The sequence below is a fragment of the Neomonachus schauinslandi genome, chromosome 7, assembly GCF_002201575.2.
Source record: "Neomonachus schauinslandi chromosome 7, ASM220157v2, whole genome shotgun sequence".
NCBI lineage: Eukaryota > Metazoa > Chordata > Mammalia > Carnivora > Phocidae > Neomonachus > Neomonachus schauinslandi.
This window is the reverse complement of record NC_058409.1, coordinates 69,320,477-69,343,199: the sequence shown is the minus strand read 5'-3', so window position 1 is coordinate 69,343,199 and position 22,723 is coordinate 69,320,477. Positions and strand designations below refer to the sequence as shown.

Sequence of the window (22,723 nt, the reverse complement as noted above, 5' to 3'; positions counted from 1 at the left end):
AAGTATTGCAGAGCTTCAAAAGATTATGAAATTCTGATTTTTTAACATAATATGTTCTATGGTACTTCCATGAAATTTTAATGAGTCCCTTGTTTCTGTCATGGGGCTAAAAGCGATTAATATCCCCCAGTTTTTGTACCATTACAGGTTTAGAGACAACTCTTGAGTTGAAACTACTAAAATAATTATATACTGTTTTATACAACAGTGGATAGATAGAACAATTCTGGTTTTCAAATGTAACTGTGAAATAAAACTTCAAGAAAACATAGTTGTCTTTATTTATGCTGTACAGTTTAGTCCCCTCCCCAAACCCTATCCCTCTTTACTTCCTTGGTCAGCCTTATACAGGCAATAAGACTTATACAAGATATAATGATTAAAGTGAGGATTTTATAATATAAAAAATTACTTAGAGGTAAAGATAATTGTCCACCACCCTATGGTATGATAGTTGTATTAATTTAGCATAAAATTTATCTCTAGCTTCCTACAGTCAAGGAAAAGGAAACAATAACTGACAATATCTTCTTCACTAGAAAAGCTAACGCATATACACTCTTCTGAAAAGATTGTTTCCTTGCAATAAATAACAAAGAAATCATCACATATTTACTTGTAAACGAGCAATTATTTATGGAATTATTTTAGTGTCTCCTTCCCCCATTAGATTGTAAACTCCCTGAAGTCAGTGAGCACATGTGTCTTGTTAATCCCCATGACTCCAACTCCTAGAAAAAATTGTTGGTTGAAATTGAAATGAAATGAAATCACGGGGCTTCTTATCCAAGAAAGACTAACTAACATAATGGGCCATATCTTCCATGAATGTATTTATAGGAAGTCCAGTTAGCATTCCTTATACTGTTGATTTTTTAAAATATTTTATTTTCATTTTTTTCACTTTTTTGAGGTAGAGTTGACAAAATTCTAAGACACTTAAAGTGTACGTCATGATGATCTGATATACATATTGAAAGGATTCCTCCCATCTAATTAACATACCCATCACCTTGAATATTTATCTTTTTTTTTGTGAGAATATTTAAGTTCTACTTTCAACAAATTTCATTTACGTAATGCATTCTTATTAACTGTAGTTACCATGTTTTAGATCCTCAGACCTTATTCATCCTATAGTTGAAAGTTTGTATCCTTTTACCAACCTCTCCCTATTTCCCCCAACCCCAGCCCCTGGCAACCACGTTTTTCCTCTCTGTTTCTAGGAGTTTGACTTTTTTTTTTTTTTTATTTTTAGATTCCACATATAAGTGATACCAGGCAGTATTTGTCTTTCTCTGTCTGCCTTATTTCACTTATCGTAATGCCCTCAGAGTCCATTCATGTTGTTGCTAATGGCCAGATTTCCTTCTTTCTCATGGCTGAATGATATTCCCCTGTGTGTATATTTATATATCTTTATCTATTCATCCATTGATGGACACCTAGGTTATTTCCATATCTTGGCTATTGTGAACAGTGTTGCAGTGATCATGGGAGTGCAGATATCTCTTCGATATCCTGTTTTCATTTCCCTTGGATAGATACTTAGAATTGGGATTGCTGGATCACTTTGTAGTTCTATTTTTAATTTCTTGAGGACCTTCCATACAGTTTTCCATAGTGACTGTACCAATTTACATTCCTCCCAACAATACACAAGGGTTCCCTTTTCCCCACATCCTGGCCAACACTTTTATCCCTTGTCTTTTTGATGATAGTCATTCTAATAGGTGCAATGTATTATCTCATTGTGGTTTTGATTTGCATTTCCCTGTTGAGCACTTTTTCATAACCCCTAGTTATCCACATATGTAATCTGCAAATATTTTCTCTCATTTCGTAGGTTGCCTTTTCATTTTGTTGGTGGCTTGTCTGCTTGGTCTTGTTTTTTGTTTTTGTTTCTGTTTTTTTTGCTGTGCACATGTTTTCAATTTGATATGGTTGCACTTGTTTATTTTTGCTTTTGATACCTTTGCTTTGGTAAGGCAAAAAATCATTTGCCAAGACTGATGTCAAGGAGTTTACCCCCTATGTTTTCTTCCGGAAGTTTTACAGCTTCAGGTCTTATGTTCAAGTCTTTAATCTATTTTAAGTTGATTTTTGGGTTTGGTATAAGATAGGGGTCCAATTTCATTCTTTTGCATGTAGCTGTCATTTCCCCAACACCATTTATTGAAGAGACTATCTTTTCCCCATTGTATATTCTTGGTTCCTTTGTCAAAAATTTTCAACTAAATATGCATGGATTTATTTCTGGGTTCTCTGTTCTATTCTAATGATCTATGTATCTGTTATTATGCCAATACCATACTGTTTTGACTACTTTAAGTTTGTAATACAGTTTGAAATCAGGAAGTGTGATACCTCCAGCTTTGTTCATCTTTCTCAAGGTTGCTTTGGCTGTTCGGAATCTTTTGTGGTTCCATACAAATTTTAGGATTGTTTGTTCTAGTTCTGTGAAAAACGCCATGGGAATTTTGATAGGAATTGCATTGAATCTGTAGATTGTTTGAAAAGTGTGAACAGTTTAACAATATTAATTCTTCAAATTCTCGAGCATGGAATATCTTTCCATTTACTTGTGTCTTCAATTTCTTTCATCAATGTCTTATTTTCAGTGTATAGTTCTTTTACCTCCTTGGTTAAATTTACTACTAAGTATTTTTGATGTGATTAAAAATAGGATTATTTCCTTAATTTCTCTTCCTGATACTGTTAACTTTTTTACTGATGACCAATAAAAGCCCAGGAGGAGAGAATGGAGAAAAAAAAAAATACAATAAAATAAATGCCTGTAAGATAACATTAAGACATGATTCAGTGATGAGGCTCATATAGAAGACTGCATTAATTTTTACCATAATTTACTATAACTTACTATAGTCGAAGATGGCCATTCACCCTTCACAGAGAAAAAGTTATATGGATCCTCATGCTTATCTAATGTAGATAATAGCCATTTATTTACTAAAAATCTATGAAGAATTAAGAAGCATCATTTTAAAGAAAACAGTACACGCTGTATAGCAAATGTTACTGTTGTTTTTAGCAGAAGGGTCTCTATATTAGTTGACTTAGCTGAAGGTACAGTATAGTACAAATAGTCTCTCAATTTAATTAGAAGGTTTGTAATGCAATGTCATTTTCATTATAAGCAGAATTTATGCATCCAAATATAACTTCTCATATAACATTGAAATTTCATTTTAATGCCATTTACTATGAAGTACAACTTGGAATAAGACAGGTATGTCTTGGATTCCCTCCAAGGGGGCATTGGTACCATAATCTCAAGGATGGGCCCTGTGTCTTGTTTTCCTTTATATCCCCACTACCCATCAATGTCTGGCATATAGGCACTTAGAAAATGTTTGGACTAAACGATGGTATCAGTTTTTGTTTTGTTTTTGTTTCTGTTTTGTTTTACCATGTAAGTGATTATTAAAGGGCTTAAAGCTGCATGCCTGAACAAATTTCAAAAAATCTGCCATAGTGTTGTGGGTAGTGCTGGGTTTTCTTTTTTGGGGGGAAACAAAAGAAAAATGTGTAGGCTGTTGCATTTGTGTTTTGTTTCTTTTAAAATCTTTTTAAATGTGAAAATACGTTAAAGATGAAAATAATGAACAGTGTCTTATTTCTTCTTTTTACCATATTTTTCCAAAATAAATGTGAATAGTACATGACTCCTTAAAATTATTTCTGTGGAATAGAAATAGCTCCTTTTAGTGAGAGTCCTATTAATATCAAAGCCATAAAGAAGCAGCAAATTCCATTTTTAACCAAATACACAGTTAAAATTACGTTTCTTGTATTTCCAGAAGCTTTTAACAATCATATTTTTTATGATCATTTTACTCAAAGGATTGGGTTCCTGAGAATAGTAGACCTATCAGCAGATTAGAAGAAAAACCTGCTTTATCTTGTCATTTTAGTATTTGGAACCTAGCATCTATATTTTTTTGAAAAGCATTGAAAGAATTTTTGAATTTTCTTAAATTTTTTTCATAATAGTATATTCTTTTCTCTGGAGAAGACAACATTTGAAGTTAAGTACTTATCTCAGAAAAATGTATTTCATTTTTAATTCAATTCAGCATTTACTGAGCTCTCAACTATTTCAGAAGACTTTACCAGTCAGTCGGTCAGTCAGTCAACAAATGTTTAGTACACACCTGGTATGTGCCAGACACTGTTCTAGGCACTGTGATGGGACACAGCAGCAGACACAGCAGAGTTCCCGACCTGAAGGAGATTACATTTTAGTCAGAGCTTATGGACAATTAACAAGCAAGCAAAAAAAAAAAAACCTAGTAAATAAACAAATAAATGATTTCAGTTGCTAGTTAAGTGTTGTGTTATGACAAACATTTAAGATGACAGTGGGTTGAAGAGTTGACTGGGCAGGAAGTGAGAGAGCAGTGTGACTCTCCTTGAGCTAATCGTTTTCCCCCTTTGAGGCTGCTTGGTCCTGTCACCACTACTGCCCATCATTGAACTACTTGAAAACAACATGCTTTCTTTGTACCGCAGAGCAATATAACATCACCAACAGAGTCATTTTCTCTAGGACAAGTGAGTGGAAATACACTAGTCCAACCACATTTCTTGCCCCTTCCCTTATTGCTCACTGGATGTAAAAGATGAAACTTCCCACCTGTTCATGTTTAAATGGATAAAAGAGAAAGCATTAAGTTTTCCATTGCCAGTAGATTATAACTGTAAAGCTGTCCTGTAATTTGGTTCAAGTCAGTTTCTACTGTATATTTTTATACATGTATATACCTACATATATAGATGTATATAATATATACATATAATCACTTATATGAAAATGATATTAACTAAAAAACAAGCTCTTGGAATATATCTAGAGAGTAAAGAACATAAAAATCTAATATATCTGGTATGGAGGTTCCTCAAGGGTTAGAAATAGAACTACCTTATGATCCAGCAATGGCACTACTGGGTATTTACCCAAAAAATACAAGAACACGAACTCAAATGGATAAATGCACCCCTGTGTTTATAGCAGCATTATTTACAATAATCAGGATATGAAAGCAACCCAAGTGTCCATTGACTGATGAATGGATAAAGAAGATGTGGCATATATATACAATGGAATATTTTTCAGCTATAAAAAGGAATGAAATCTTGCCATTTACAACGACATGGATGGAGCTGGAGAGTATAATGCTAAGCAAAATAAGTCAGTCAGAAAAAGACAAATACCATATGATTTCACTCATGTGGGATTTAAGAAACAAAACAGGGTGCCTGGGTGACTCAGTCAGTTAAGCATCTGACTCTTGATTTTGGCTCAGGTCATGATCTCAGGGTCCTGAGATTGTCCCATGTCGGGCTCTGCAGGCATGGAGCCTGCTTGGGCTTCTTTTTCTCCCTCTCCCTCTCCCTCTGCCTCTCCCCTCCCCAGCTCATGCTCTCTCACTCTCACTCTCTCTCTCTCTCAAAAAAAATAAAAAACAAAGCAAACAAGCAAGGAAAAAAAAATGAGAGAGACAAAGTAAGAAACAGACTCTTAATTACAGAGAACAAACTGATGGTTACCAGAGGGGAGGTGGGTGGGGGGATGGGTGAAACAGGTGATGGGGATTAAGGAGAGCACTTGTTGTGATGAGCATCGGGTGATGTATGGAAGTGATGAATCACTATATCATGCGCCTGAAACTAATATTACACTGCATGTTAACTAACTGGAATTAAAATACAAACTTTTTTAAAACCTTCATATCTGGGGGTGCCTGGGTGGGGCTCAGCAGTTAAGCGTCTGCCTTCGGCTCAGGTCATGATCTCAGGGTCCTGGGATCGAGCTCCGCATCGGGCTCCCTGCTCGGCGGGAAGCCTGCTTCTCCCTCTCCCACTCCCCCTGCTTGTGTTCCCTCTCTTGCTGTGTCTCTCTCTGTCAAATAAATAAATAAAATCTTAAAAAAAAAAAAAACTTCATATCTGAATCTTAGTTTTTCAGATTAGTATTTCCATTCAGTATTAATATTAGTGGAAATTATTATTTCCGTTTGGAGGGTGCTTTAGAATGTATAAAATACTTTCACATATTCATCTCATGGAGTCCTCAGGAACAATGATGTGAAATAGGTACTGTTATTAGCTTCATATATTATCTTCTATGTGAAGGAACTGAGACTCAGCCTGGCAATTAGCACAGAACCATAAAGCCAGGAAGTGTTAGAACTAGGTGCCCAGGAGTTATGTCTCTGAGGCTGCTGTGCTTTCCAGTACACTCCAGCTACAAGTAGATAGTTTCAAGAGGAAGCAGACACAAAAAATAGTCAGAAATTGGTAGGATTGTGATTCTGATGCTGTGGCTAACACATCCGTGAGAAGTAATCAACAGTGTCTTTTTTAACAACAGAAGGCTGCAGGGATAAGAACAGAAAAATGGATCTCAGATTCAGTCAGAAAACTAATCAATGATTTTTAAAAGCAAAGTTTCTAAACAGCAAAGTGGCTATGATAAAAGTTTTGCAGTTATCAAGGAGGGACAGATTTTTTTCTTTAATAGAGGGTTCTCATGCCAAGAGCATGTTCAAGTAATTCTGTGAACAAATAGGCATTAGCAGTTCAATAGGTAGTAAAGATAAGTAATAAATTTGGGGAAACATGAGGATGCTAAAAGGAATGATGAAAATACAATAGAAATATAATGATAACAAAGAAAGGAAAAATACATTTCTCATGAGATGTTCCAACAACTGGGCATTTCTAAAGTAGAAAGTACATTTCTGTGCTCTCTTGGGAAAGGAAAGATGGACACAAAGAAAGGAAGGTATTTCAAGTGAAGAATCACAGGCACCACAGCAAATGCTTCCCCAGCACTCGCCGTTACTGGCTGGCATATTATTAGTGACTGAATGAACACAGAAAGAACAACAGGCTTCACCACAGGAGGAGATCTTCAGATTTGCGCTCTTACACTAGGCCCTTGCTGTGGTCACCATAAACTCTCTTCTGGTGGACCTCTGGGGAACTAATGCCAGAAAGCATTTCAAGGAGGTCACTACCATAGAAAACTATTCCAAAGCATTAGTTTTTTTTTTTTTTTTCTGTTTTCTAATTTTCTGAATACCACTAGATTATACGCTTTTCAAGAACAAAAATAAATGTCTCATTCACACCTAGCACAGTGCTTAGCATATAGGAGCAACTCAGTAAATGTTTATTGAACTCAACTAAAGTATTCTTTTTTTTTTTTTTTAAAGATTTTATTTATTTATTTGACAGAGAGAGAGAGAGAGAGAGAGAGCACAAGCAGGGGGAGTGGCAGGCGAGGCAGAGGGAGAAGCACGCTCCCCGCAGAGCAGGGGGAGCCTGATGTGGGACTCGATCCCAGGACTCCAGGATCATGACCTGAGCCGAAGGCAGTCGCTTAACCAACTGAGCCACCCAGGCGCCCCTCAACTAAAGTATTCTAAAATGCAAAATCAGGGGACCCTGTCTGAATCACTCATTCATTCAGATACTCAACCAAAGCCAAAAACCTAAGTTTGAGTCTAGACACTGCCACTTGCCAATTCGGTGACTTTGGGTAGTTCACAATGGTAACCTCTCCAAGCCTTAGTTTCCAGGTCCATGATTTAGAGAGAACAGTTTCTGTCCTACTAACCCCACTCGTTTATTAGAAGTATAGAATCTGAGAGTACATGTGAAGATAAACCAGAAGTTACCACATGCTATACAAAAAAATGTCTTTTTCTGTGGAAACAATAGTGCCAAAATGCTCGGGTGGTCAGCAGGTTTCTTGGTCAAACCTAAATGCTGGGTTCCAGAAAGGTAAGCAGGCTTCTTATGAGCAGGTCTTCTCAATATCTTTCACTTAGAAGCTAGTATTGTGAAAGTAGGAGAACGGGCCAAAATGGGAATGAATGTCTTTTTTTCTATATAAAAGAAAGCCTCCAGTTCATATAGGTTGTACCAAAATATTCCAATACCAGTCACCCTCATTTTTCAAGCAGGACCATGTGGCAGGTACTACGCTTGCACTTTATGTATGTCATCTTCAGTGCTCATCACAAATTGAGAAGTAGGCATTATTGCTGGTAGTCCCATTCATACAGATGAAAGAGAGAAAGAAAGATTACAGAACTTGCCCAGGGTTACAGCTAGTAAATAGCATTTTACAGTTAAGGAAATAAGCACTGAGAAACAAGTGACTTAAAACAGTATTTGCTCTTTCTTTTCTCTCCTTTTTTTTCCCAACCTGCTACAACTCTCGCTGATACCTGTATTTCCTCTAGATCAAAATTTTCCGAAGTGTGTTTTGTGAAATAGAAGTCCAGAAAACTGTCCCAAGAAAACCCAGGGGCAAATATGTTTGGGAGATAGTGCACATTGAAATCCTCCCTTGTGGGGTGCCTGGCTGGCTCAGTCAGTGAAGCGTGCAACTCTTGAACTTGGGATGTGAGTTCAAGCCCCAGGTTGGGTGTAGAGATTACTTAAAAATAAAATCTTTAAAAAAATAACAAAAAAGAAAAAGAAATCCGCCCTTCCTTGTGTCACAGTGCACATTAGCACACTGATACCTCCAAGAAAGGCTACAATAAGGAGCTTTCCTTTGAACATAATCTTGAATCAACAGCTGTTAGTATCCCACAAAGCCAGAGGTCCACAGAATAAACTTTAAGAAAAGTTAAATGTTGAATAAGCTAAACAGTAAATGCAGTAATCATTATGCCAATCATTATGCCATTGTGCCAATAGACATGGAACACAATCCTCTCCATAAAATATATGTAAAATTATTGGAAATATACACTCTGATAATATTCCTAAATGTGTTCAACCAACTTCCTAGAGATTCTTCAAAATAATTTTTTCCTAACTCTGACAGCAACTGATATTGTAACGAAAGATGACAGAAATTCAGGTCATTTTTTCACGTAAAAAATTGTACTGTAAAACATAAATGATTGAATATATTTTTGGTACTGAAAATTATCCCGATTATTAAATATTAGTTTAAATCGGTAATTTTAAACCAATATAATTAAAGCATTTCTACTTGGAGGAGAGGCCAATGATAGTCAAAACTACTTCTTTCCATTTCCTCCTCTAAAACCAGGAGAAAAATGAAGAACATTAATTCATTTAGTCCTATCAGACTAGGATTCTCCAATTACTTAAGAGTTATTTAAAAATTCTTTTGAGTGAGGTTACTTTGGTCCCAGACTATATTTGAACTTCAAATACTTTTTGAATCAACTCAAATAAAAAATACTACATTTTCTTCCTTTATTCTTAGAAAACATTAGGTACATTGCCTGTTTTTGTTACTTCATTGTCGTGTATTTTGTTAAAATGTCAGAGTTTAAATTATTATTATATGCCCATTAGTTCTGCTGCCTTGGGATGTAATGACTCATATTAGTAGTCTATTTAATAAAAAGGGTTGGTGAATTTTTACTAAACTGTCCTTTTGGGATTATAATTTTTAACATTCTCTGGAAGCTTTGCAAATTCTTTAGTGATAAAGTGCTCTTACAGTACTGTCTTTATCATTGACAAGTTGTTAAGAACCAGAACTGTCTATTACCTGTAAATGTTGAACATAACACCATGTTGATCTGACAAGTTCCTTACTTGGAGAGTCACCAAGAATACATGATTAGAATGTCACCATCTTATAAGCAAATAAGGTGATTTTGTAATCTTACTAGCAGTAATTTTAGACTGTTCTCTGCAATTTAGTAGATGAGTTCATCTTTTTGAGGTAGAGTTACCCAACACCATCCAATTAATATAGACATATTCTTTCGCTAAATTTTAAATCATTGCAGACTGTGGAAGAAGAGGAAAGACTGGTGTAGACTAATGAGCTATTATCTATCTCCATAGATTTTTTTACCTGTTCTTAAACTTTACATAAATGCCATTTAGAGCATATACTTTTTTTGTGCTTGGCTTCTTTTACCTAACTGAGATTCATCCAAATTGTTATATGTATCACTAGGTCATTCTTTTTAATTACTAAGTAGTATCCATTTTATGAATATATTACAATTTTTATATCCATTTCCTATTGATGGACAGCTGGGCTCTGTCTGATTTTTGGCTATTATGAATAAAGCTTCTATGAACATTTTCTTACATGCCTCTTTGTAGACATTTGTTTTCTTATCTGTTTGTTTTCTTATCTATTTCTTATCTTTTGGATCAATAGCTAATAGCTAAGTCATGATGTAGATATATATACATTTTATTAAAATCTGCCAAATATTTTTACCAAAGTGATTGTACCATGTTATACTCCTATTAGAGTTCTAATTGAGTTGCTGCACATCCTCACCAACATTTGTGTTGTAGCCTTTTTAATTTGAATTTGAATTGGAGTAACTAGCCCATTTAAATTTCATGTAGTTATTAATATATTGTTTATGTCTCCCCCATTTGTCCAGGTTTTCTTGTTCTTTTTTTTTTTTGTATTTTAATTGCTCTAAAAGTCATTTTAGTATGCATTTTTGTGTTATTTTTTAATGGTTGCTCTAGAGATTAAGGGTTGATCTGTGCATCCTTACCATAGTCTACTTAGATTTAATATTGTACATTTTCATATAAAATGTAAGGAGCTTACAACATTGTATTTCCATTTATCCTTCTATCCTTTTATTATTGTTGTCATATATTTTATTTTACTTTAAAGTTTTATTTATTTAAGTAATCTCTACACCAAATGCGGGGTTCAAACTCATGACCCTGAGATCAAGAGTCACATGCCCCTGTTGGCATATATTTTATATCCATGTACCCTAAAACCACAAAATACATTGTTATAATTTTTGCATTAAAGATTCTGTCATAAAAATAAATAAGTAAGTAAATAAATATTCTATTGTATTCTTCTAAATTAATGGAAGAAAAAAATGGTATTTATTTTTGCCCTTATGTTTACCATTTCCATTACTGGGCATATCTTGTAGATTGAAGTTTTATCTGGTATTATTTCCCTCCAGCCTAAAGAATTTCCTCTGGCATGTATGTCTTCTAGTGCAGGTCTGCTGACCACAAATTCTCCCTTTTGATCACTTACCTGAAAATGTCTTTATTTTGCCTTTTTTAATATTTTAATTCCAGCATAGTTAACATTATTTCACTTTAATTTTTTTAATAGTTGTGAAAGGTTTTATTTTTTTTTTATTATATTCAGTTAGCCACTGTATAGTACATCATTAGTTTTTGATGTAGCGTTCAATGAATCATTAGTTGCATATAACACCCAGTGCTCGTCACCACGTGTGCCCTCCTTAATACCCATCACTAACCCATCCCCCACCCCCCTCCCCTCTGAAACCTTCAGTTTGTTTCCTGGAGTCCATAGTCTCTCATGGTTCGTCTCCCTCTCTGATTTCTCCCCCTTCAGTTTTCCCTCCCTTCCCCTATGGTCCTCCGTGCTATTCCTTATGTTCCACAAACGAGTGAAACCATATGATAATTGTCTTTCTCTGCTTGATCACTTAATTAAGAGGTATTTTCCTGTTTGGAAATAGAGTTCTGGGTTGATGAGGGTTTTTTTGTTGTTGTTTTTGTTTGTTTTTTGTTTTTCAGTTTTTTTAAGTTGTCATTTCATTGCCTTCTGACCTCCATTGTTAGTGATGAGAAATCAACAGTCCTCTGTATCATTATTCTGCTGTATGTATTACATCTTTTTTACCCCTGCTACTTTCAAGGTTTTTTTATCTTTGAGTTGTAGTAGTCTTACTATGATGTGTCCATGTGGTTTTATTTTTATTTATCCTATTCATTATTTGTTGGACTTCTTTGATTCATAAGTTAATTTTTTTTACCTAATTTGGAATTCATGGGTATCAATTCAAATGTTTTTCCTTCCCTAGTCCCTTTTTCCTTCTCCTCTGGGACTCCAGTTACACAAAAATTAAGTGGCTTTATGTTGTCTCACAGGTCACTCAGGCTTTTTTTCTTTTTTTTTTTTTTTCCAGCAATCTTTTTTCTTTCTGTTCTTTGGCTTGGATGATTCCTGTTGATGAGTTTTCAAGTTCACTGAAGCTTTCTTCTGCTTTCTCCAGTTGGGTATTCGTCCATCCAGTGAATTTTCCTTTCAGATATTATACTTTACAGTTCTAGTATTTTCACTTGGCTTTTGCTTTAAGGTTTTGATTTGTCTGTTAAAATATCTTTCACTTATTAGAGCCACTTCTTTAAGTTCTTGAACATATTTATAATAGTTGCTTTGAAGTTTTGGTTTGCTAATTCCAATGTCTGGGTCATCTTTAAATCCATTTCTATTGTTTTGTCCCACCACCCCCATCCCTTCACTTCAGATCACAGTTTACTCTTTTTTTTTTTTTCTTGCATATCGAGTAAGTTTTTATTATATGGACATTATGGTGGCGAGTTGTTGAGTTTTTGGATTCTGTCAATGACCTTGAATTTCTTCAGATGTGTTTTGTACTTTGTTATGGTGAGTTTTTCATTTGGTTTTAGAATAAACCCTTAGACCTGGCACATTATCTTTACTCTTTCTGGGTTTCACAGTGGAAAGACCAAGGTGTTAATCCAGCCTCTCTAATTTGACAAGACTCAAACTCTAAACTTTCTCTTTCATGATGTGCAACAGCTTAAAACTCTAAACTTTCTCTTTCATGGTGTGCAACAGCTTATTTAACTTTCCAGTTGTAGCCCTTCTACCAGCTCCTTGGAATCTTCTCCTGCAACACAGTTCAGAATTCAACTAAAAACCTGAAAGCAGTTTGTACCCAGATTTCAAATTTCCCCCTCTGGTTGGCTCCTTCTTTTTACCCCCCAGGAATTTCCCTTCCTGGTTTCCGGCTGTTCTGGTATCCCCCAACACCATCTCTGGACACTTCAAGCCAATGACTGCAGCCTTTTGCTTGGATTCTAACCACCCTATACCTTACAGAAAGAATTCTTTTGGGTGAAGAGCTACCCAACTATTTGAAAGGTTTAATCTCCTTTAGTTTCTATCTGCTTTAGGTTGTTCTTCAGTGCCATCAAATAGCTGTATGTTATATACTGTCCAGAGTTTATCATTGTTACCAGTGGTTAACTGATAACTAGAACAAGAACACTCAGTATAATACATTTTAATGTATTTATTTTGAAATATGATTAATTTTATATTCTTAAAGTAATGCATTTTGTAAACAAATTTGTATGCTTATGTATAGAAAAAAATGTCTGAAATAATATATTCCAGTTTGTTGTTTCTGGTTGGTAGGATTACTGGTGATTTCCATTTTTCTTTTTTTTTTTTTCTTTTTACTCATTTGTGTTTTCTACTTTTTACTACAACAAACATTGGTTAAACAGTAAAATCCTTTCTTGCTCTCCTAAGCAAATGGCTTATTTATCATTACTCTTTATAATATTTATCATGATTATTTATGATCTTTGATACATTTAATATTATGATTTCACTAGATTAAGTGTCTAAAATCCTAGCAGTATATCTGTATGGCAAACATTTCTTTTTCTGCTTTTAAAAATAGAGAAATTAGGACAAATCAAAGTTAAATGGCTTATCTAGAATTTCATGCATATTGATAGAGTAGCCAGAAATAGATCTTAAATTTTAAGTCCCTCAGTTCAGCTGTGTAAACTATTTCTAGGCCATTAGCAACAATGTATGCAGTTAATTCTGTATTTTCTAGTGGGTATGGAAGAAAATTGTCATAGTTGAATATAAGCCTCAAATATTTTAGAAACTTGACTTTAGTCACTGATTTCAGTCTTCCCTTCATCGAATAAATATTTTACTGTAATTCCTAGCAAATAGAATACTTGATTGATTTTTAAATTTTAATTCAGATAACCTTCCAAGAGCTAACAAGAAAATCCCAGGAAGGCATGCCTTGAAATAGGAATTTTCTTCTTTCTGAATTGCAAGCTTCTTTATAAAATAGTCAAATGGATATTTGTTACTCACTGATAGATATATAACCTTCAACAGGAATATTTTAATCATATTCGTATGTTTTTATGCAGATAATTGACTAAAACTATCATAGATCTTAGTGATAGAATTAGTGTTGTCATTCTGAAGTTTCAAATTGAAACCAAATGAAACTATCTTTTTAAACATCTATAAAAATGGATGGAAATAAAAGGAAATAATTATTAAACCTTCATAGTTTTCATTCTGTGATCCTGGACTAGATTCTGTACTAGACAGTAAAAACACCGTATGGACAACTGGCAAAATTGGCAAATGGTAGTTTTTTAAAAAGTATCCTATCAATGTAAAATCTGAATTTTATAGCTGTAGTTACATAGCAGAATTTCATTGTTGGTAGGAAATACATACTAAAGGGCATGATATTTGCAACCTACTCTCAAATAGTTCAGAAAAAAATATTTGTGTATACGCATATGTATGTATGTACACAAAGTGAAAGAGTAAATAATAAAACAAATATGACAAATGTTTTTAAAAACTGAAAATCTGGGTTGAAGATATTTAGAAGTCAACTATATTATTATTTTGTGACTTTTTTGTGAGTCTGAAGTTATTTTTAAAATAAAATTTATTTTTAAATTTAATAATTCTGAGTTCTAGGAATACATTCAAATCAGTGCTTTTCATTTCTCAATATAAATCATCAGAATCACATCACTATACACAATTTATCACTAAATTTTATGTTTTTTAATAAAAGAAAATTTGGAACTTGAAATGCTGACCAAAAGAATATCTTCATGTTTGAATTTACTTGCAAAAATTGTGATGAACTTAGGTAAGTAGAAATAAAGAAAAAATACTGACTGAACAGAATAATTTTTATTAAGAATGACATAGTTACAAATGAATTTTATTCCCAAAGTTGTTTTAAATGATAATTGTTCATAAAAATATCCACTCAAATTGTGTATGTTTTCCTCCATATGTAACACTGTAATTAAGCATCTGTCAACATTTCTAGCAGTTTTAAATTTGTATAGTCTTGTTCTGGGGCCTAAAACTTCACTGCTTAAGTGGTTTAACCAGAGACTTCATTAAAGAGCAAGATTTTTTTTTTTTGATAGGCTATTGAATAATACAAGAATGACTGTCACTATATAGATTAAGAAATATAAAGATTCTTATTTTTTCCCCTTGTGAAAATCTAAAATAGTTTTAATCCACAAGTTTTAATTTGCCTTGTAAGATTATTCCAGTCACTTTTAGGAGAAATTTTTCAAAGTGAAGAGTTACCAGTACTTCATAATGATACATCTTATTTGTCTTATTTTATAATTTGGTAATTTTTAAATACATAATATTCTTTTTAAATATGTAATTATGAGCTAATATGACTGTCCACAATGCTGTCTGAACTATGAGAAGAGAATTTTTTAAGTCCAGAGTTAGGAATATTAACACTCACTTTTAATGAAATTATTTTTTCTAGAACTGCTTTCTTTAATTATAACTTTAATTTGTAAGATAGTCACTTTCCTGAATAAGTTGCATATTTTCTCTGTGGTCATAAAACTTGAACTGTTATATTTAGGTCCAGTGTAAATCTGAAATAAAGCAGGAAGTATTATCAGTTATAAAGTCAGTACAGTGTTTTGACTTGCATATGTAAAATACAAGTTTAAATTTTAAGCAAAAATCATTCCCAAAATTTCAAAAAATGTTCTCTACTAATTATTGTAGATACTACATTTCAGTGTCTTGTGCATTGTATCATCCCAGATTCTTAACATTTTCATTATTTCACCTTTAAAGATGAGAATCTAGATTTTTACAATTCAGCGTATTTCACTGAGGCCATATTGCCCTTCATCCTTTTGGGGGCTCTTTCCTGTGAGGAAGAGATGTGAGTTATATAAGAATGAAAATGTTGCTTTCTGTTACAAATTTCTTTCACAACATTCTGAAAATGTTGTAAGTCTACAACAAGCTTTTTGCACTATGTTGGAAAAAATTATTCTTGTTAAAAGTACTGCTCTGGAGTGGTTGCATAGAAACCTCATGTTTAGGAAGTGACCTATTGATTGGTTGTCTAAAGTTAGAAGAACTGACCTTGAGGCTTTTTCTCCAATAGGTTTGCATTTATGGTTTATGAAAGATTGCTATCCGTAGTCATCTGGGAGCAAATGCTCATCTTCCCTCAGTCAAGACACATTCAAGGTGCTTTTTTAGCAAAAAAGATAATGATATGGATATAAAGAAAGAACAGATACACAGATTTCTTCAAAGTCCTGGGCTGACCTACGACCCATACTGACCTACCTGTTTCCATACCATAGCACTTTGGCGTGGGTCATCATTTCATTTGGTGACATGGCTCCTATGCTAACTTCTCTGTTTAACACCCACCTTTTTAAAATCTAACCAGCAAAACAGAGTTTACAGCAGGTTTTCATCTGGCTTTAAACGATTAAATTCATGAGGTAATGAGGAAAGAAGAGAGTTGACGGAAATTAAATAGAAAAATGCATTAAATGTTTGCATTCTTTTTTGCCTGTGGTATACTGGTTACCTACTGGTAAGAAAACTGCTTTCCAGTTTCAGCTATTCTTTTGCTGAAGCATCCATATATTCCAGTTTTATCTCCCTCTGGTCAACAGAGGGTAATTGTGAATGTTCCTGAACGCTTTACAGGATTCAGTCTGTATTGTGATATATAGAGGATATTTATTCTGTGAAGTTAGGTGAATCATTTAGTATTCAAACCCATTCTTTGATCTAGTTGAGCTTACTAGCTCAGGAAAAGAATATGAATATGGAAAAAAAAATCTTGAACGCACCAAAATGTCTTCTAAAAGTCTACATTGGCATATCAAAGATAGCGATCATTTTCCCACTTAACTTACCAAAACAAGAAGTCAACACAGTAGGGCTCATTACTTTAAGAAAGAAGTAAGGGATCAGCTGCCTTAAACTGAAACCATGTATTGGCTTATACCCTAATAGCCCTGTATTGTAGTTTAATAGTCTGGCATTTGGACTCCACTCTTTCAACAAATATTTATGCAGAAGCTTTTAGGTGTCAGGCATGGCCCTAGGCAATCGAATAAAGGGTGAACAAAACAAAGTCCCTAGTTCTTATTTACTAGCATTGAGACCTTTAGCAAGCTCCATAACCTCTTCAGACTTCAGTTTTTTCATCAGCAAAATGAGGGCAACACCACCTGCTTTGCAAAAATTATTCTCAGGTTTACATGAATTAGTATGATAAAGTGCTTAGTGCCATGCCAGGAACACAGGAAATACTCAGTTTGAATTTTTACTTCTTTTTTTTTTTTTTAAGATTTTATTTATGTATTTGAGAGACAGTGAGCAGGGGGGAGAGGGAGAGCGAATCTGAAGCAGACTCCATTGCTGAGCTCAGAGCCGGAGGTGGGTCTCGATGCCACAACCAGGAGATCATGACCCGAGCCGAAACCAAGAGTCGGATGCTTAACCGACTGCACCGCCCAGGCGCTCCTTAACTTTTATTTCTTAATGATGATGATAATTACTAGGAATACATATTACAACCATACTACAACTTTAAACCTACTAGCTTAAAATTGAATTTTTTAAAATTCTCCACATTCTATGGGCAATTTTTTTTTAAGTACTAGGCCCAGCATGGGGCTTGAACTCATGATCCTGAGATCAAGACTGGCATATTCCACCAACTGGGCCAGCCAGGGCACCCCTCTATGGGCTATTTATTAGTGTGAGTTGTGGCTGCAGTAATACCTAAGCTGAAAGTTTTTACAGACATGCTATCCAATACAGGACCTTTATAATTACTTATTCATCTATTGAAATGAAGTCAGAATTTTTTTTTTTTTTGAGCAAATCTTGGCCCTTCCTCCCCACAAGCACTCCCTTAGCCCCCATTTTTTATAGAGGAATCATCTATTCGGGCACATATCCTAGTTAGGCTTTATAACCTCTGGAGTAGATATTAAAGCATATTGATCACCCCAAAATAACAAAAATAATGTCATCCAAGTTCAGCCAGAGAATGTAACCTCAGCAACAATTCTGTTGCTCAAATCTTATTGGGCAAAAATACAAATAATACAATTATCTAAAAAATAATAGAGTTATATAAAGGAGATACTGTCCATCCATTCCTTTAGACATGATTAATTTTTCTCTTGAACAAGCCAGAGTATTACAGACTATCAGGTCACCTGAAACACATTATTTGGATGTCCTCTGAGTGACTTCTCCCAAGTTGCTCTGTAGTGTCATAGCATAAGTCTGCACTAAGGACACAAGTATAAAAAACAGCTGTTCTTCACACCTGGTTTGCTTTTATTACCTAGGTACAGTGCATCATGATCAGTTGTATAACCTTCTTTGTATTGGTTAATAAGAAGTGCAGTCAAATTTTGGTCATCATCCATCAATTGTACAGGTCTTTGTATTAATCAACATTATGTATTAATCTCACCTTATCCCTGCCTTTATCCTATTTCTCTAACTCCTTTTATTCTTCACTCCTTTTTCTACTATCCTACTATAATATATATATGTAAGTCATCTCAGATGCTTTTTTCAATAACAGATATGGATAAGTAACTTAAACAAACAAGCAAAAGTAACTCTGCTACTATTTTCTTACATAATGATATTATTAAAATTTTTCACTGTTAAATCACTGTAAAGGTGTATAACTTTTAGCCCCCCTTTTTACAATTTGTAAATATATTTTTTCTAGTAAATGGGTTATAGCATTCTTTATTAATGGGAATCCTCAGGTACTTTTGTCTTGATAATGTATTATCATTATCAAGATTTTTCCTTCATTTGCAACTTCTTTTAGGCAAGTTTACCATAGTCTTCATTTTTCTTCTAATGGATATAAATTGTTGACCCAGAAGCATTGAAATCTGATTAACTGAAGAAGACATCTTATTTTCATTTTTTTTAAAGATTTTATTTATTTGACAGAGGGAGACACAGCGAGAGAGGGAACACAAGCAGAGGGAGTGGGAGAGGGAGAAGCAGGCTTCCCGCTGAGCAGGGAGCCCCATACGGGGCTAGATCCCAGGACCCTGGGATCATGACCTGAGCCGAAGGCAGACGCTTAACGACTGAGCCGCCCAGGCGCCCCAAGACATCTTATTTTCAATAATCAACATCTTTCTTTTTTACTGTGCAGATTAATCCTCCACCTTAACTAACCTTGTAAGTGGATTCATGGGCTTTCCCATCAGTATGACTTTTTAAATTTTGTCTGTGGAATAGAAATAAAATAATAGATTCTATCCACCTAGTAGTGATACCCAAAGGATATATTTGAGATTCCTTGGGAAATAATGCCTATCCATTGCTACTTTAACAATATCCAAGTAATAATTCTCACCCTGATTTTAAAATACTTGGGGGATGGGGTGCCTAGCTGACTCAGTCGATTAAGTGCCCAACTCTTGATTTTGGCTCAGGACATGATCTCAGGGTCCTAGAATCGAGCCCCATATTGGCTCAGTGTGGAGTCTGCTTAGGATTCTCTCTCTTCTGCTCTCTCTGCCCCTCCCCCTACTCCTACTCAGACTCTCACTATATAAAATAATAAATAAAATATTTAAATAATAAAATACTTGGGGGAGGACTTTTTAATTATATTTATGATTAAATTAAAATTAAATTTGTAATGTTATTTAGAGCCAGAATACAAAACAAAGAAGGGGGAATAATACGTATTTGCCAAATTCTGTAACACATGTAAAATATACTTTCCATCCATTACAGCATCTCAAACCTCAATTAAAAGTTTTTACAAACCTAGGGGCGACTGGGTGGCTCATTCAGTTAAGTGTCCAACTCTTGATTTCAGCTCAGGTCATGATCTCAGGGTCAAGATCAAGTCCCAAGTCGGGCTCTGCACTGGGCGTGGAGCCTGCTTAAGATTCTCTCTCTCCTTCTCCCCCTCCTCTCTCTCTTTCTCTTTTAGAGAAAGAGAGAGAGAGAAAGAATGAGAGAGAAAGAAAGAGAGAAAGAGAAAGAACGAAAGAAAGGAAGGAAGGAAGGAAGGAAGAAAGAAAGAAAGGAAGGAAGGAAGGAAGGAAGAAAAAGGAAGGAAGGAAGAAAGAAAGGAAGGAAGGAAGGAAGGAAGAAAGGAAGAAAGAAAAAGAAAAGAAAGTTTGAAAAAGAGAGTTCTTACAAATCCAGAAGTAAATTTAATTCCTGAGAAGAAGTTCCTTGAACAATAATGAAAGATTTCAGTCTAGAAGTCTTCTGGACAGTTGCACAGAAATCTATATGGGAAGCCCAATTAGAGTTTTGAAATTTTTTTAGGATAAAGTTCAGTATAAATGCAATAAGGATTACAATTCTAAAGAATTTTCATAACTCTTTCTAGTAATTGTTTAGCCATATCTGGTTCTGTTCAATCTTTATTGTAAATCAGTCCCTAGGGGAACTTAATGTTAATTTGAGTGCTCATGAATTTTCCCTATCCTGATAATCTGAAATATCATGTGGTATTTAGTATTCAGTCCTGTGTAATATGTTTCCATGTCATTTTCTAGACTAGTCCATAAGTAGGAATTTGCTATGTTTACATATTTGTGAATACATGTATTTAATTAAAAATGAGTGCATCTTTATCTTAATGGAAGATGTTATTCTTTATGTATTAATGCTGTTGTGTCAGTAAGTTCAGGATCCTTTAAAGATTCTTGCCATGTACAAGGCAGTTGCATCCTGGGATTTTTTTTTTTTCTTAAGATATTCAGAGAGGAAATCTTTGGGGAAGAGAACTGGTAAGGAAATTAAAGTATTACCAGACAGTGTGAAGGCAACTCTAGACTTGGAGGCTGAAGGTAACAAAAATAGTCTATTTCTACATTACTAACGAGGATGAAAAGAAATCACATTGTTAGGAGCATAACTGACACTCCAGAAGCTGTCAGTGTCTGTTATAAGGTTACAGAAAACTTTCATGACCAACAGTCAGCAACTAGATGACATTACCTGACAGAGCTAGGTCTTTTGTAAGTCTAACATCAAGAAATCAATCAAAATAAAAAATGTGGTCATTTCATGCCAGTTTTATTTTATTTATAATAATTAGCTTCATGTGATATCATATTCTTCTCAATAATTAGTGGTATAAATACATTTGAGGCTATTTTTTAAAAGTTTTCCTTAATTTATAACTGGAGGAAATAAAAGCTGTAAGAATTAGAAAAAAACCTGAAGTTTTTCACATATGATTATTTATGTAGAAAATTCAAAGTCTGTAGATAAATCTTTTGGATGAAATGTATAATTTAGTGGGACACCTGGGTGGCTCAGTTGTTAAGCATCTACCTTTGGCTCAGGTCATGATCCCAGGGTCCTGGGATCGAGTCCCGCACCGGGCTCCTTGCTCAGCAGGGAGCCTGCTTTTCCCTCTGCTTGCTGCTCCCTCCACCTGTGCTCTCTCTCTCTCTGACAAATAAATAAATCTTTAAAAAAAATAAAATAGAATTACATGACATTGAAATGTATAATTTAGCAAGGTTGCTGGGTACAGAATCATTATACAAAAGTCAATTGTCGGGGCGCCTGGGTGGCTCAGTCAGTTAAGTGGCTGCTTTCGGCTCAGGTTGTGATCCCAGGGTCCTGGGATCGAGCCCAACGTTGGGCTCCCTGCTCAGTGGGGAGCCTGCTTCTCCCTTTCCCTCTGCCTGCCTATCTGCCTACTTGTGCTCTCTATCTCTCTGTCAACAAAAATAAATAAAATCTTAAAAAGAAAAACTTTAAAAAAATAAAATAAAAAAGTCAATTGTCTTTCTATATTCCAATGACAAGTACTTAAAGATCCATTTATAGTAGTGTCACCAAATATGCCATACTAAAAAATAAAGCTAAGAAATACGTCATGTTCGAAGTTTCACTCAACATAGTAAAGATGTTCTTTCTCTCCAAATTGCTGTGCAGGTTTAACATAATTCTGTCAAAAGCCCAGCAAGATGTTTTCGTAGATACAAACTTCTAGAGTCCCCAAGACCACTGTCACTTCTGATACCAATGTAAGCGCGTGTCCCTGAGACTGCCTTCAGGTTTGAGCGTTTGCCAGAAGTACTCACAGAAGTCACTGAAAGCTGTTAGAGTCACAGCGACAGTCTGGTATAGCAAAAGGGTAAAATTAAAATCGGTCGAGGAAGAGACATGTAAGGCACAGTGTAGGAAAGTTCCAAGGATGAGTTTCCAGTGGTCCTCTTCAAGTCAAGTCACAAACAGTGCTGTCTTCTTTCAGCAACAATGTGTGAGAATACACATGGAGTATGGCAAATCAGGGAAGCTCACCTAAACCTTGGTGTCCAAGTTTTTCCTGGAACTCAGTTACATTGACATGGTTGACCATCTGGTGATACAATGACTCTGGAAAATAGCGTGGCAGTTTCTTTAAAAACTAAGCATGTAACTAATATTTAGCCAGCAGTTGCACTCTTGGGCATTTATCCCAGAAAAATGAAGATTATCTCACACAAAAATTTGTACATGAATGTTTTTAGCAGCTTTATTCATAATAGCCAAAAAACTGGAAACAACCCAGATGTCCTTCAACAGGTGAATGGTTAAACAAACTGTAGTACATCCATTCCATGGAATACTACTCAGCAATAAAAAGGAACAAGCTATTGATGCAAAACTATCTGGATAAATCTCCAAAGAACTAAGATGAATAAAAAAGCCAATGCCAAGGTGTTACATACTGTATAATTCCATTTATATAACTTCCTTGAAATGACAGAATTATAGAAATGGAGAACAGATTAGTGGTTGCCA

The 22,723-nt window shown here is 34.7% G+C and overlaps 1 protein-coding gene across 3 annotated transcripts in view; it reads left to right on the top strand.

The window, feature by feature from the left end:
- The window catches only part of FAM172A (family with sequence similarity 172 member A), a 406,595-nt gene that overhangs the window by 370,378 nt on the left and 13,494 nt on the right, over positions 1-22,723 (top strand). The window lies entirely within an intron of this gene.